This window comes from Callospermophilus lateralis, chromosome 17 (genome assembly GCF_048772815.1).
Source record: "Callospermophilus lateralis isolate mCalLat2 chromosome 17, mCalLat2.hap1, whole genome shotgun sequence".
NCBI classification, from domain to species: Eukaryota; Metazoa; Chordata; class Mammalia; order Rodentia; family Sciuridae; genus Callospermophilus; species Callospermophilus lateralis.
The window spans coordinates 40,903,608-40,919,432 of NC_135321.1; positions in this window are offsets into that span (position 1 = coordinate 40,903,608).

Consider the following 15,825-nt stretch of genomic DNA (forward strand, 5'->3'; position numbering starts at 1 on the left):
AAATAAATAAATTTTAAAAAGAAAACCCAATAATTGTTCTATTTGAGTGGAAGTTCAAACTACCATCATTCTACCTTGGGGTCCTTATATTGGTGCATTATAGGGCAAAGACAGAGGTTACTCACTCTGTCTAAAGTGTGTGATTCTGATTATTAAGTAGAAACTGGACTCATCTTACACAATAGGGATATAAAAATAGGTACATATCTGGAATACAGGAGACTCCTGAAACAGTCCCTAATATTCATATATTCAATGATTAAAATTAGTGAAAAAGTAGAATAATTCAGTATCAATGGAGCTGCTAATGTTCCAGGTTTTTCAGCAATGAACATTTGTTTTTCCAACCCATTAGTCAAAAGTCATCGCCCATGGCTGGGTTCAATGGCACACTCCTATAATCCCAGCAACTTGAGAGACCAAGATAGGAAGATCATGAGTTCAAAGCCAGCCTCAGCAACTTAGTGAGACCCTGATCAACTTAGCAACTGAGTCTCAAAATAAAACATACAAAAACCTGGAGATGTGTCTCAATAGTTAAGAACCTTGGGTTCAACCCTAGTAACAACAACATAAAAAAAAATCACCCCTCACAAAGTAGCTTGCTAAGAACAGAGAGCATATGGAATGTATTGTTGGAAAACAACAGTTTTCAGTAAAAACTATAGCCATGTGACCAGCTGTAGACAAGGACTATAACAGTTATAAGTATTCATTTTGTGTTTGCAATGTTAATATTTGTGCATATACTTTATTCCCATTCCCCCACCATGGGACCCATTACATGTTAGTAGTATTTATGGTATATTTCCTTATTAAAGTCCCAAGATGTCAAAGGAGGAATGTAACTCAGAAGAGATATGAACACCAAGGAAAAATGTACAAATCCTGATTTGTGAAGAGGATTTGGACATGTTTTCCATATAAGGAGTAATTGCCTGAAGTTAGGCAGAAGCACATATTTTTAACTAGATCTTTTTGAAAGTTAAATGTGGTCAAAACTTTGCGGATGAAAAATTAACAAGGGTTATCATGGTAAATTTGTTGGGTGTGAAGTTAGTGAAATTGGACATATATTTCTCAGACTCCCTTTCCATGGTGTGACACTCAAAATTCTGTTACTGTAACACATGCCAGAGGTGATCAACATATAAAGAATAAAGGTTTACTTTTTCTCACAGTTTTTTTAGGTTTCAGTCCATGGTTGGTGGGTCCCATTGCTTGGGGGCCTATGTTGAGGCAGCAGATCATGACAAAGCATGGGACAGAGCTAAGTTCTCTATGGTGGCCAAGAAACAAAAAGAAGAAAGGGCTGAGGTCCTACTATCCTCTTCAAGGGCACATCCTCAGGACCAGAGGTTCTCCCACTAGTTCCCATCACTTAAAGTTTCCACATGGATTTTAAGGAGATAACTTACAACTCATGGATAGGTCTGAGTTCACTTGGATCACAGAAACTTTGCCAACGGAAATGAAAGGGCACCTATAAAGGAGTGGTTATGGTCTTTGATGTTCGGGAAATCAATGACAGGCCTGTGATGCTGCTGCAGATCATGCATGCTATTCATCTGCTGCTTCAGATTGGCAGTGTGTCAATGACCAGGGCAACACTCCTCTAGTTTGGGCTTTAGTTTTTCTACCTCTTGGTTCACAGGGCTTTTACCTTCAAGATGTGGGACATTCCCAGTAGTGAAACTGGTAACTTGAATGTTTTAGGAGCTCAATCTACAAAGTTCAATTGTATGGGTTATACCTAAGCCTCAGAGATTTTAGATTTTCTTTGTTTTCCACCACCTTAGATCTAGCATTCCTATCAGCCTCAGCCTATAATGCCAGATAGAAATAGCCTCCTATAGATGATTTAACCTACAACCAGAATTACAGAAGGTCAAATCCTAATAGATATACTGATGTGCTTATCTGATCAAATCATACTTACAGAGTTACCTGCATTAGTTATATTATAAAAATACTAAAGTAGAGAAATAAAAAACAATAATCCAAGTAATTTATAAACACAGAATAGGACTCTACTATATCAATCTTTGGCCATGTCAGAGAGAATACTTTTTAGTAGATTTAGGTTTTTAGAAGTTAAAATAGAGTATCGGTTTTTAGAAGTTAAAATAGACTACCAGTCAATTTTAAAACTATTTTAAATATTTTATCCTATTTTCAAATTATAAGATCTAGAATATTCACTAGGAAAGAAAAACCTACAAATATATAAAGGAGAAAAGGAAGAAAGAATATTGTGGAGATGAATTAGATTTGGTAATATTGGTATAAACTCATGATTTCTAAAATAGATAGAGGATAGATATATGCATAATTTTTGTATATGCATATGTGCATTATGTGGGCGTATATATGCAATGTTTCTCAGCTTTATCTGTTGGAAGGGCTTAGAAAAGGATAATTCTATATCAGTATATCCAATAACTAAATCTTGTTTTCTGGTACCATTCTTCAACCAAGGCTACTCAGATAAAGAAGTAAATAACTAGCTGATATAAGAAGAGAGGAAAGGTGGGCATAAGAGAGTCTTAAAACATGTTCCATCAGAGAAGAAAAAAGTGCATGAAAAGTTAAGTCAGAAGCCAACTTGAAGGGCAATTTGTATATCAAAATAATGAGAGTAGTGGATTATTGATTGGGAAGAAAAGATCCTCAGTACATATTAATAATGTAAAAGAAAATAAATGGAAGAGAATGGAAGTTTCTTGCTAGAAAGCCAGCTGGTATATGGGGAAGAACTTTTGGAACTGGAAAATCAGAGCTTTGAAGGCATCATAGTAACGACTGGTTTAGGCAAAATTATCAGTTGCTACATTTTGATGAAAGGCAGAATATTTGTATTTCACTGTCTATATTTGATTAATTGAATATAGGAGAAATAATTAAATTACCAGTGGAAGAAATAAATAGTCTTTTAATCAGATAATAAAAATTAAAATCACCAATGAGGATAAAATTGGGTGTCCAATATCTGGGAGATATTTTCAGGTGTGATAATCCCAGAATGACAAAACATTGTTTACAGAGTGTTATATGTGGGAAGACATAATCAGAGCTGAATCTGAGGCATATTGGACAAATACAGAATAAGTGGCCTTACATTTAAAAAAAATGTTCTTTGAAAATGTCATTATAAAAATAAAAGACAAAGGAAAGCTGTGTGAATATTCTAAATAAACAGAGAAACTGAGAAACATGACTTCCGAGCACCATATCTGACCCTAGACTTACTCCTGTAAAGGATAGGAAAAAATGTTATTCAGGGCATGTTTGTGTCAGTTGGAACAATTGGAATATGGATGGTATGCTAGTTACAAGTATTATTTCAGTGATAAATTTGCTGGATTTATTGTTATACTGGAGTTATGCAAGAGAACATTTCTATTTTTAAAGAAATAAATAATGGAAATGGGATTGATGAATGAAACTTGCTCTCCAAATATTTACAAAAATATTACATTGGTACAAATATGCACAGAGAAAGTGTGAAAGAATAGATAGTGTATTATTTTTTCCATTCTTATAATTTTGTATAACCTTAAAAGCATTCCTAATTTTATTTTTTATTAAACATACTTGAAACTATGATAACAGTTGTTGCCTAAACAAAATCTGAAATATCCTTATATCAATAGCATATATTTTATCTCATTAGATATGCAAACACAGCTAGAATATTTAATTTAGCATATATAAAAAAGGAGCATCATAAGATTTATGTACACTGAAACGTGGATAAACTCTTTTTTGTGTTGGTGAGAAAGGTTTTATTGGAACAATTGTCTTCTTCTCCTTCTTTTCCCTACTCCTCTTAGTCTCTGGCTCCTCCTCCTCTTTTTTCTGTTTTCTGGAGTCCTGAAGTATGAAAGAATTAATGAGTAGTTTTCACAAATGCTGATTGTTTCTCCCTTTTATATCAATTCTAGCAAGCTTCGGGAAGATTCCTATTTTATTATCTTTGCAGAGGTATTAAAAGAAGTAGTACATAATCCTTTAATTCAAATATACATATGGAGTCCAACTTAGTACTTGATGGATTCCCTCTTAGTTTGTTATTAGGAAGAAAATGTCTTCTACGGGTCGAGTAAACCCCAGAGAGTCTGATACATTTCAAGGAGCTAGTTGGGGGGCTTTAAAGAGATTCTAGATTACTGCTACTTTAGACAATTCAGTCATTGAGGTAATTAACCTAAATTTATTAATAAAATTTTAAAAGAGATAGTGTAGAGCTAGTGGCTAAGATGATCTCAGAATTATCTTCATTGTTTTCTTGAGGTTAATCAACCATATTCAATTTGTGAGTCAGTTCTTAGTATGAGTGGATTTTGAAATTTACTGAGTAATCTCTAGATCAATGGTTGTTTGAGTCAGTGAGTGATTCAGAGCTCAAATTGCCTAGCCAATTGTTGATTTAGGTTGACTAAAACTATTTAAGAATAAGGCATTGCCAATGCAAAAATGCATGGTTAATGACAAACAGCTTAACTTAAAATCGTATTTTCTTTTGTTATATTAGGAGCTATTTGAATTGGATTCCTGAATGTTCACAAACATGGAAAAGATTCTTGCATGTCTTTCACAGAAAGCAATTTTGGCCAAAGTTTCTCCTTTTCAGTTAAGCTGTGAAATCCATGAGCTCAGACCTCTGTGTGTTGCTGTTCTTCCTTTCTTTGGCTAGGATGAGGGACAACTGTGCTAAGAGACAGGGAAACTTGACCTTCTGCCTTGTGAGTTATTTTTTAACTCACGTTAGGCAGGACAGACAGGTTGTTATGTCCTTCCTTTCTGTAGACAAAGGGATCTTTTTGAATCTTCCAGAACCATTTTGTCTGGATAATATCAGTAGTCAGATTTGATTGAGGTAAAAATATAATAGTAGAATATAATAATATTTTACCATAAAACTTGTGACTGTCTAATTTTTATCCACAATCTGTCATTGATTTTCCTGAAAGATCTGCAGGTTGGTACATATACAAATAAAGCACACCACAGAAATATTGTATTCTGCTTTGCCCATATATTCTGAAGTGAAATTACAAGAAACTGAGTGAAATCATTTGAAAACCTTCTTTATTTTTATTGGTAGATATTTTGGTATGCTATTTATAATCAAATAAGTAGAAGAACCTCTTTCTATAGACACCAGAGTCCAAATCTTGATCTTTAAACTTACCTATCAAATGGGATGAAGGTTTGGGAGGCCACAATTTCCAAAACCAGAAATGGCTCAGTTTGTTTGATACAGATTTGATTATTCTATCTATAAAATGTAATCCAAAGACAGGTCTTAACTCTGACCAATCTGGGTAACTATTCCTTGCCTTTGGGCATGGAGTAAATGTGATATGAAAAAACTTCTTTATTCTGGTGAACAAATAAGGAGACAGCATGAGGAAATTTCTTATTTGAATCTATGTGATGTGAAATTAGAGACCCACATGATATCCGGCAGGTAAAAAAAAATCTGCTCTAAGAGTCTTTATGATCTATGTAATCTTAGAACACTACAACTTTGAGGACAGTCTTTGAATTCAAATTTAGATTCCATTGTTTACTACTGGGTAAATATCAATAATTTTTCTGAATTATACTTTTGTGATAAATAAATATGACTCCTTATAACATATATTTGAAAAGGTTAATATCAAGCTGAAATTCTGTGTAACAGGCACAAACTACTTGCCAGGCACTAATTTATCCTTAACATTATGAAAACTCAAAGTTAAATAAGATAGAATCACTTAAATTGAAATATTGTGGGAGGGGTAGATATTCACATGAGATGTAGATAATTGGCAGGTAACATAATAAGCACTATGATTTTGGTATTCATGGGGCAGTGGGTACATGAATGCAAGACAACTTTGCTCAGTTTAGAGGCTTGATAAACACTAGTTAAAGAATTTTTTTTTCCCTGAGCCTTGACAGATCTATAGGATTTACCCAGGAGAAGAAAGTGAAATATGCATTCAAGGTGTTAAGCAGAAAGATAATATAATATATTCAGAGCACAGCTAGGAATTTTATATTAATAGAACAAAAATATGAAGAGTGAAGCTTAGAAGATAAATCTTTAGGAAGTAAAAAAGGGTCAAATCATGAAAAAGTTGGCTTAAAAAGTTTAGAGCCAATGAAGGCTTATCAGAACCAAAAAAAAAAAAAAAAAGAAGAGACAAAAACATGTTGAGCAAAGAAAAAATTTGAAAACCTAAAAGCACTTAATTAAAACACTTTATCATTTCAATGTTTGTCTATTCCAAAAAGCTTTTGTAAAGATACAAAATGTAATCACTCTGATTTAGAATCATTGATTTCCGTGATTGAGTTGGCCTTAATAGACAACTGGAATTATTATTTTTGAATCAACCCAGGCTTACCTCTGCTCCTCTTGGGCCCTCCTTTTAGAGTTGCACATCTGATGTTAAGCTACTGATTTATGCTGGATCTTAAATTGTATGCAGTGAATACTAGAGAGATTTAAAGAACCAGAATATTCACAACCCAACACATGTAACAAATGAAAATAAACATGCATTTTCTGACCTACATGATTCTCTCTTTTTTTCATCCTAAAAGATGGAGCCAAGTTATTTCTGTTGTCAAAGTATTACTTAAACTATTTTAGGTGTGAGCTTAAGTCAGACTGGGTTCCTGGTCTGTTTCAACTGGAGAAGCTGTATGCTAATCTGCAGCTGCTACAGTATTTGAGGAACATTGTTATCAAGAGCTGAACTGTGCTGAAGAGGGTACAGCCAAGTAAGGTCAGATGCTCAATTTATGGTAGTTTCAGGAGTGGAGAGAAAATGCTTGCAAAAACAAAGTCTGATGTTAAAAATAAATGGATAAAAAAGGATCAATTCTAGGCACAAATATCACAGAAGCAGATACATATTTTAACTCAGAAAATGAGTACAGAATATAAATCATGGCTTAAAGCTAAAGGTAGGAAGTTGGAAGGTTGTGTTTAACAACTGAAATTGCATAGTTTGAATGGTTAGGGTCAGAGGAAGATTAGGATCAGAGCTGGAGGAGCAATCTTCTAGAGAACAAACAGTATAATTTCAGTCAACATTGTCTCCTGTGTGTACCTGTGTGTACATCTCTTCCCCATGATTTATACTCTGCTCTACTTCCAGAGAAAAATCTTCTTGACCTCAGACAATATATGATTCTTAAATCCTCACTATTGAGGTGCTATCTACAGATCATATCTGCACAATGACCCTAGTGTTCAAATGCCCCCCCCCCCCAGGTATTGAAGAGAATTTTATTCAACATACAGAATTATAATATATCCCTTTACCTAATCAATCAGCAATATATAGAGAGGAGACTGCAACATATTCTTCTTGATGCCATAGAAGTTAAAGTATCTAATATACAATGACACAGAGTAAATGTTTCCATTCCAAAAGGGAGGAATAGCTGCATAAAGAGAAAGAATGGAAACACAATATTAAAACCCAGTTGGGCAAATATTTTCTGTAGTTTCACATCCAGAATTTGGGGAACATGGTGGGAAGATATGATCTCCAAAGGGCTTGTGCAGCTTCACTCATTTGGCCTTTATAGCTGCACGTGACCTCTCTTTCATCTTGGCTTTCTCAATAGCCAGCAAATTTCCCTGGTACTCAGTACACATTTTTTTATTGGCATCTTTTACCCAGAGAGGTCTCCGTTTTAGCTTGAGTTTCAACTTTACAGTTCCACATGTTGCCCTTTCAGAGGCATCCTGCAGGGATTTTCACCCACTATACATTTACTGGCCTCACAGTCTTTTCTTTGAAATTTCAGTGGAGGCCTCCATGATACCTTTAGTCCAACATCCTGCATTCCTACAGAACCAGCATTTATGTGGACAATATCAAGGTTTACCCCCAGTTGGAATAGTAGCTGGGCCCCTTAGGAGGATGGCTGCAGTGACCTCTGTGTCTGTGCAGCTGAGCATGGTAAAACAACTTCCTAGTCCCCAATGGAGAGCATGGTGCCCCTAAGATCTCTTGGGTCTATAATGGGTGTGGTCTTGCTGAATCTTGAGATGCTCTCAAGGCAACATCCTCATTGTTTTCATGCAAAGTACTTAACTTCTCTGTAGTGATTGTAATATCTTTAATGACCACAACTTCTTTAGCCCCAATTTTATTTACATCTTCTTTTTTTTTTTTTTTCCAAATAACAAGTCTGTAAAAATTTTCCTTCTCTATTTCTATTCCTGATTCTCTTAGTGAAACTGGCTAAAAGCTGCCAGCAATGTCCATGCCATGGCCTGAATGCTGTGCTGCATTGAAATATCTTCCATTTGTTAATTCAGCCTCAGAAAGTCTCAGCACATGGACAAAATACAGATACCTTCTTTGTCAGAATATAACATAAATGACTTCTAGTTCAATTTCCAATAGAGTTCTTGTTCTCTGAAATCTTTACCGTCCTCACTCTTGTCACCACCAGAATTGCCCACTAAACTTTACACACAACATTGCAAGTCTTCTCCAGTTTGCTTTTACAAACCATTCAGAACTTTTCCTGCAAACTAGTCCCAAAGGCTGCTGAACAACATGGTCAAGTTAGTCTCAGTAATGTAACTCTTGGTGCCAATTTCTGTGTTAGACAGTTTTTTGTTTTTTTTTCATTGTGGACAAAATAACTGTCAAGAAAATGTTAGAAGAGAAAAATATATTTTCAGTTTCAGAGGTTTAGTACATAGTGAGCTGATTTCATTACTGTCAGTCCAAACTGAGGAAGAACATAATGGTGAAAGGGTATGACAGAGAAGACTCCTTAGTCTACAGCAGGTGGGAAATGGTGGGGAAAGGCATCAGGGAAAATGGACCCTTTCAGAGCAGTTCCCTGGTGAACTACCTCCTCTCCCCATGCCCCTCTGCCTATAGTTAAGACCCCATTAGTCCATTAAAATTAGGACTAAATGATTAGATTATAGCTCTATTAATTTGATCATTATACCTCTGAATATTGCTGTGTTAATATAGGAACTTTGAGGGATATCCCATGTCTAAACCATAAAACATACTGAAAAATAAAATGGGATATTAAAAAAAACTTTAGATAAAATATGCATGATTAATAAATAATATATTTGACAATGCAAATTAAAACAAAAACCACAATATTTCACCCATCAATTGACTGAAGATTCTTAATATTTAAACTTGTCAAGAATGTGACCTTCTAGCTGTACATATTATTAAGGAGAATATAAAATTAATACAATTTTCCACAAAGCAGGATGGCCATAAATTTCAATAGCCCTAAACACTTTCCTACCTTTTGACCCAGTAATTAAGTATTTTAGAATTTAGAGAAATAGCCTCATTTAGACAAACATGTATGCATTCAGATTTTCATTTGATCTTTACTAAAAACAATCACAAATCATTTATAGTGACCTACATTTCTAGTAAAAAGAATCATTTAAGAACATATTTAAATGATGTATGATTATAGACATTACAAAATATATCTTCAAAAATATTTGATAAAATGGAGAAATGCCCAGAAAAAAAAATTGCTGTAGGATTCTTATTGCCTTTTGTCTTTCCCTGGGCTGTGGGTGATGGGTGCTGCAGAGTAACAGCTACAGCTACCTGTTCAGTGCCCAGATCCTATTCCCAGATCCTCCTACTCTCTTCTTCTAACAGAAACAACTCACTAAATGGAACTTGATAAAATAAGTTGCAGGGCTACATCTCAACTCCACATCAATCACTCAAATAAATAAATTACATAAGGAGGTCAGAAGATCTAAGTTAATCCATTGCACAGCCAGGAAATGCATATCAATTTTCCTGAAGAAGTCTATTGGAAGCAAAAAAGAAATAATCTAGGAATTATTCAAAGTTGCCTCAGTTATTACAATAGGAATGATGAAAAATGTGTAAGGGTTTCACCTCGGAATACATATCAGTGTGACCTGGTTCTTGCATTCATCCGTCTACTTCAGAAAATTTTGTTTGAAAACTCCTGCTCCACATCTTCTATTCAAAATAAAACTAATAGTTATTTTCCATCCAGTTCTTAATTTCTATTATTCTACAATTCTAATAAATGAAAGACATATTTTTATATAAAATTGAGAAAAGTTAAAATAAAGATTGAATAAATTATGCAGAATGACTTAGAACACTTAATAACTTTTCAAAAACATAATTTAAGTAGTATAATATATAAATATCATTGTTATATATAATATAATAAAATTTTACATAATAAAAATAGCAATTTAAACCATCTTCATTTTCTCACTATCAAATCAAATAATTTTCTTGTATTTTGTGATATTTAGTATAAAACATATCAATGTGCCACTAAGTTAAATATCAAAATCCTTATGCTTGGTTTACTTGTAAAGAATAAGTTAAAATATTAAAGTGGTCTCCAATATTTAAATATGGAAAATGAGTTCAGAGAGACAACAATATTTATAGTTGTGAAACACTGATATAATCAGATGTTAAATTTTTGTTTTGTTTTACAGAGGGCTGGGGCTGTAACTCTGTGGTTGAGTGCTTGCCTAACGTGCACAAGGGCCTAGGTTTGACCCACAACATCAAAGAGAAAAAAAAATTTAAAAAGCAAAACAGCGACCTTTTTTCAGAAGTTCAGATTTTGATTGCATAGAAGTGTTTTATTTTCACAGTATAGCCAAACAAATAAATAAATACAAAGTGCTTTTATAACCTGAAGGCAAAGTCATTCTACCTTGTATGTAGGTCATCTGTTGTTTTCTGGTTCTGTTTTTTTCCAAACAAATACTTCTTTTCACTCATCATTGACCATTAACGCCCACTACCATTCTTTGAACACTATTTCTTAAATTGTTTTCTATCAGTGAAATCTTGAAATCGTACAATGCAGAGTTTAGACTAGGCTTCGGTTGAATAAAGGCAACTCTAATGACAAGCTCAAGGGGCTCCACAGAAAAGGAGGGTGGCATCAGGGTGATGTGGTATCACACTCTTCTCAGGCACAGATGAAAAGGCAGCCCCTAATCCATGTGGCTGGAGAGGCTCCAAACTCTCTCCGTCATTAACATTTCCCTCATTAATCTGTTTTGATTTCTTCCCCACTTACTTGGCCTGATTTTTTTCCCCTTATTTTTAGAATGTCAGTGATTAAGTAAATAAAGACAGAATAACCTCTTTATATGACAGCTTGGTACAGCAGTAAGAATATAAATAATTTCTGCAATCAAGCGCCTTTTTTGAGTTTTGGCTCAGCTGCTAAAATTTAACCTATGTGGACCTCACTTTTTCAAAATGTGGAAGAGGAAAAGAGTGAAGAAAAGAGGAAATATTAAGAATATTTTTACTTCTAGTTTAAAGTGTTATTTTAAGGATCAAATAATATCAATAATACATACGGTCATGCTCTACAAACCTGATGACATTGTACACAAATTTGACAGTTTTAAGTTACATGTTTTATTTGGTTAGAAAATAAAGGGCCTTCTATCACCATTTCACTACATGATTAATTGTAGAACATCACATCACATCTGAGAAAGGACAGGAATTCAAGGAAGGTAAATAGAATATATAAAAATGAAAAAAAAAAAAAAAAAGATAGGAGGAACATTTTACAGCCTGACCCATGAATCTTACTGGCAGGAGGTGTAAAAGCCAAGGTACAGGAACTTGGAACTGGAATGCACATTTCAGAGCTCTTCTTGGGAACTACCTGTGTCTGGATCTCACCTGAACTAACACCTTTATTTGGCTGCTTCCCCTTTGCCGTCCTGCTCTCTATCTCTATCCCTCTGGTTTCTCTTGGAAGCGGGTCCTTAAGAAATCATTTACAACTCACTCAATCCTTGACTTCCGAAACCCAACCAATTAATTTGTTTATTGATTCAGCAAATATTTATGAAGCACCTTAAGTTCCAGCAATGTTCTCTTCCAAAAGGCAGAACAGAACACATTTGCTCATTCTCTATGCAAGGCATATTTTTATTAAAAAAAAAGTGAGAAAATAAGTAAAAAATAGTCTATAATACAGTTTTTAATTTTTTTTTCACAAATTTTCAAGAAGTGATTAAAAATGCTACAACTAAAAAAATTAACCAAAGTAATTTAGAGAAGAGATAGAGAAGGACAGGAAGTTCTATTTTAGATAGAGAGGGCTGAAGGGGCCTAAGAATCATTTTTTATATGTGAACAAAAAACATATTCTCCTGACTAGTATTTATTTGTTATTACATTTCAAAATTGAAATGCTGGGTTATAGCTCAGTGGGAGAGTGCTTGCCTAACATGCCAAAGGATCTGGGTTGGATGCCAGGACTATGGGAAAAAAAAAAAATCGGTGGGGAGGGTCTGGAATATTGCTTAGTGATAGAGCATTTGCCTAGCATGCACAAAGCCCCGCTTGGGTTGTCTTCCCAGTATTGCAAGTAAATGAATAAATATTAATATTCATGTTGGTTCAAGCCAGTGTAAGAACTTACCATGTGCTGAGTACCCTGGCCCTTGGAAGACATTTTATCACAGAGTAAGCAAGAATAGAGAAGGGCACTGGGCTGATATTAGTAGAGGCCCTGCGTAGGGTGAGCAGGAACTGGTGCTTCTTTCTTCACTGCAGGACCATGGCAACACAGGCAGAGGCAGAGGACATGTGAGGATTCTGGGATATATTTCTGAAGGTTGATAAACAGAGGCCATTCATACCAAGTACAGACTCTAAGAAAGAAATTTATTGCATTATTTTCTTTCTGTTCTTTTAGGGAAAATAATGTATTTTTATCTATTCATATGCTCCATAATTAACAGAAATGCTTTTCTGCATACAATAGGTATTTCTTAAGTGATGGTTGATTTGTATGTGTGTGTGTGTGTGTGTGTTTGTGTGTGTGTTTGTGTGTGTGTGCAAGTTCAAAATTTGATTTTACACATAGACAAGTTAGTTATCATTCTGTCCTCCTGCTGAAAGTCATAATTAGATATTTTTCTTAACCCAATATTTACATGAATTATTGTATTTGGAACCAGAGAAATGTAAAATTAATACATTTACTGAAATATACAGAAGGTATAGTACACAATAGCATTCATAAGTCGACTTTTTTGTACATTGATTTGGCCTTTTTACAACTCTTACTCAAACAAAGCAGTCTTCCTCTCTGAGGCATCTGTCTCTGCCTGCTATTGCAATAGGGTATTCTTAGAAAGAGCTAATATATAATGTATCCTAAGTCTCTTATGAATTTCAACCCTTGGAGAAAAATCAAAAAGGAAATATAGCCCATAATTCATTCTATAAAGTTCAACTTACCCATAATCTTAATAAAATATCATCAAACTAAGCATCAAAAAAAAAATCCCTTTTCGATAATCAAGTGCTGCCGACTTTGTTTCCTGGGAGGAAAGGCTAACTGGAATATTTTAAGCAAATCATGGATGCAAATGTGAAGCATTGCCTCAGAGCCTCTGTGCCTGATTTCAAGAACATGAGTTCACAAGGCTGCACCAGGACCTAGTCGAAGATAAATGAACCATTTGGACTTACTGTTGATCTGGATGGCAGCAGTTCAGTACAAGTTATTTCCATCTTGTGAGATTGCAATCCTCTTTCTCTGTTTCCGTGAAGAAAGGAAAAATAAATAAGCCCACCAATGTAATTTCTTTTTATATTGATCAGACTTTTGGCATTAAAAATGTCTGCCCTTTAACCTTATCTTTTTCAGAAACCTTTCAGTGACTCAGATGTGTTTGACATGAATATGTTCCCCAGAAGACATTATAACCAATACTTTTTTTTTTATTACTGACAATATAAAAAATGGACGTGTTTTAAGCTTTCTACAAATTACTATTTAAAAACACAAGACATGATTGATCACCAGATGGAGCAGTAAAAAATGAAAACTGGGAGATAAAGATGGAATACAAATATTTAATCATAAATGGGAAAACAATGAAAATCTGATCTGAGGATAACTACATTCTCCTTGCAGATAATAACCTTTCCTATGAGAATAAGTCACTTATGGAATCTAACGAAGGGATGTAAATCCAGTTGCATAGTAAATAAAAATTTTTGCTTATGACACAGTCACTATGACTGAAAACATGTTTTTAATTATTTTAATTTGGAAAAATCTCATATATTATAATTTTCCATCACACCATTTGAAAAACATCCCTTCATTTACCAAGTGAAAAAAAAAGTGATTTTCTTCTGTGACTTAAAGAAAATATGACAATATCATGAAACATATTGAAAGCTTTCTGACAAAGATATTTGGATCCATATAGTAGAGGCTATATGTCACATTTTCTTTATGAAAAACAGTGTATTTCTGGTAAACCCCCAGAACACTGATGGAATGAAAATTTATTTGAAAATATTTAGCAGATAGCATTGTATTATTTTTATGCAATTAAAGCTTTTTAAGTTGTGTGTGCATGCACATAAGATGTTATACTGTGTTTTAGTCAATTTTTACCCTGCTGTGACCAAAACACCTGTTAAGAATAATTTTAGAGGCCAGGCATGGTGGCACACTGTAATCCCAGCAGCTTGCGGGGCTGAGGCAGAAGGATTGCGAGTTCAAAGCCAGCCTCAGCAAAGGCAAGACACTAAGTAACACAGCGAGATCTTGTCTCTAAATAAAAATACCAAATAGGCTGGAGATGTGTCTCAATGGTCAAGTGTCACTGAGTTCAATCCCTGGTTCAAAATAATAATAATAATAATAATAATAATAATAATAATAATAATAATTGTTATTATTATTATTATTATTTTAGAGGAGGAAAAGTTTATTTTGAGTTTTAGAGGTCTCATTCCACAGACAGCTGGCTCCAATACTCAGGGATCAAGGGAAAGCAGAATATCATGGAAGAACAATGTGCTCACAAAGTGACAATGAGAAAGCAGACACACACATACTCACAAAGAGTGAGCATGAGTGAGCTCCACTTAGCAAGAACAAAATATATAGTTCAAAGGCACAATCCCCTTGGAACTCATCTCCTCCAGCCATAACCCACCTATCTATAGTTACCATTCAATTAATCCCTATTAGGGGATTAACAAACTGATTATGTTAAAGTGTAACCCCTCATTTCACCTCTAAACTTTCTTATGTTTCCTTTTGAGGAACACCTCACATCCAAACCAAAACGGACTGTAGCACATCATTTTATTAAACATTTACTCTTTTAAATATAATAATAAAATGGTAACATTGAGGCTCATTATACAATAATAAATAGGTAAGTATGGCAATTGAATTTTGTCACCATGCAAATTATAACCAAAAAAACTACTAAGTTAGAAGTTGCATTATAAATTTTTCAGCATCTAGCATGAGCATTGAAACTTAGTATTCAATTAAAGAAGATATGTTAAATTTATGAAATCAAAGCATCTTCTGTCAACTAGTTGCCACGCTAACTTCTCCTCCCCATTTCAGGGTACTCAGCAGAGATCATTGCCCATTCTAACATCCATTCCTATACTATCCACACATTCTGAGAGGCTTCCACCTCTGAAAGTTTACCATTTGGCATCTGCCTAAATACATTGCTGTAAATAAAAATATCCACTGTGAGATATGATTACCAATGAATATGTTATCATTTCATATTCACTGTGACTTTGACTTGCTTCTAAAATTCTTGAAAGTAGGCTTTTCCCACAATGTTATTTCCATTCTACAGTTGTGTACATTTAGTTTACACTCTCTGGTTCACTGACGAACAAGAGGCCCGGAGAATATGACAGTGATTTCTACCAAAGCACTTAATATGAGAGTCACAATTTACTTTATAAGGATTCATATTTAAGG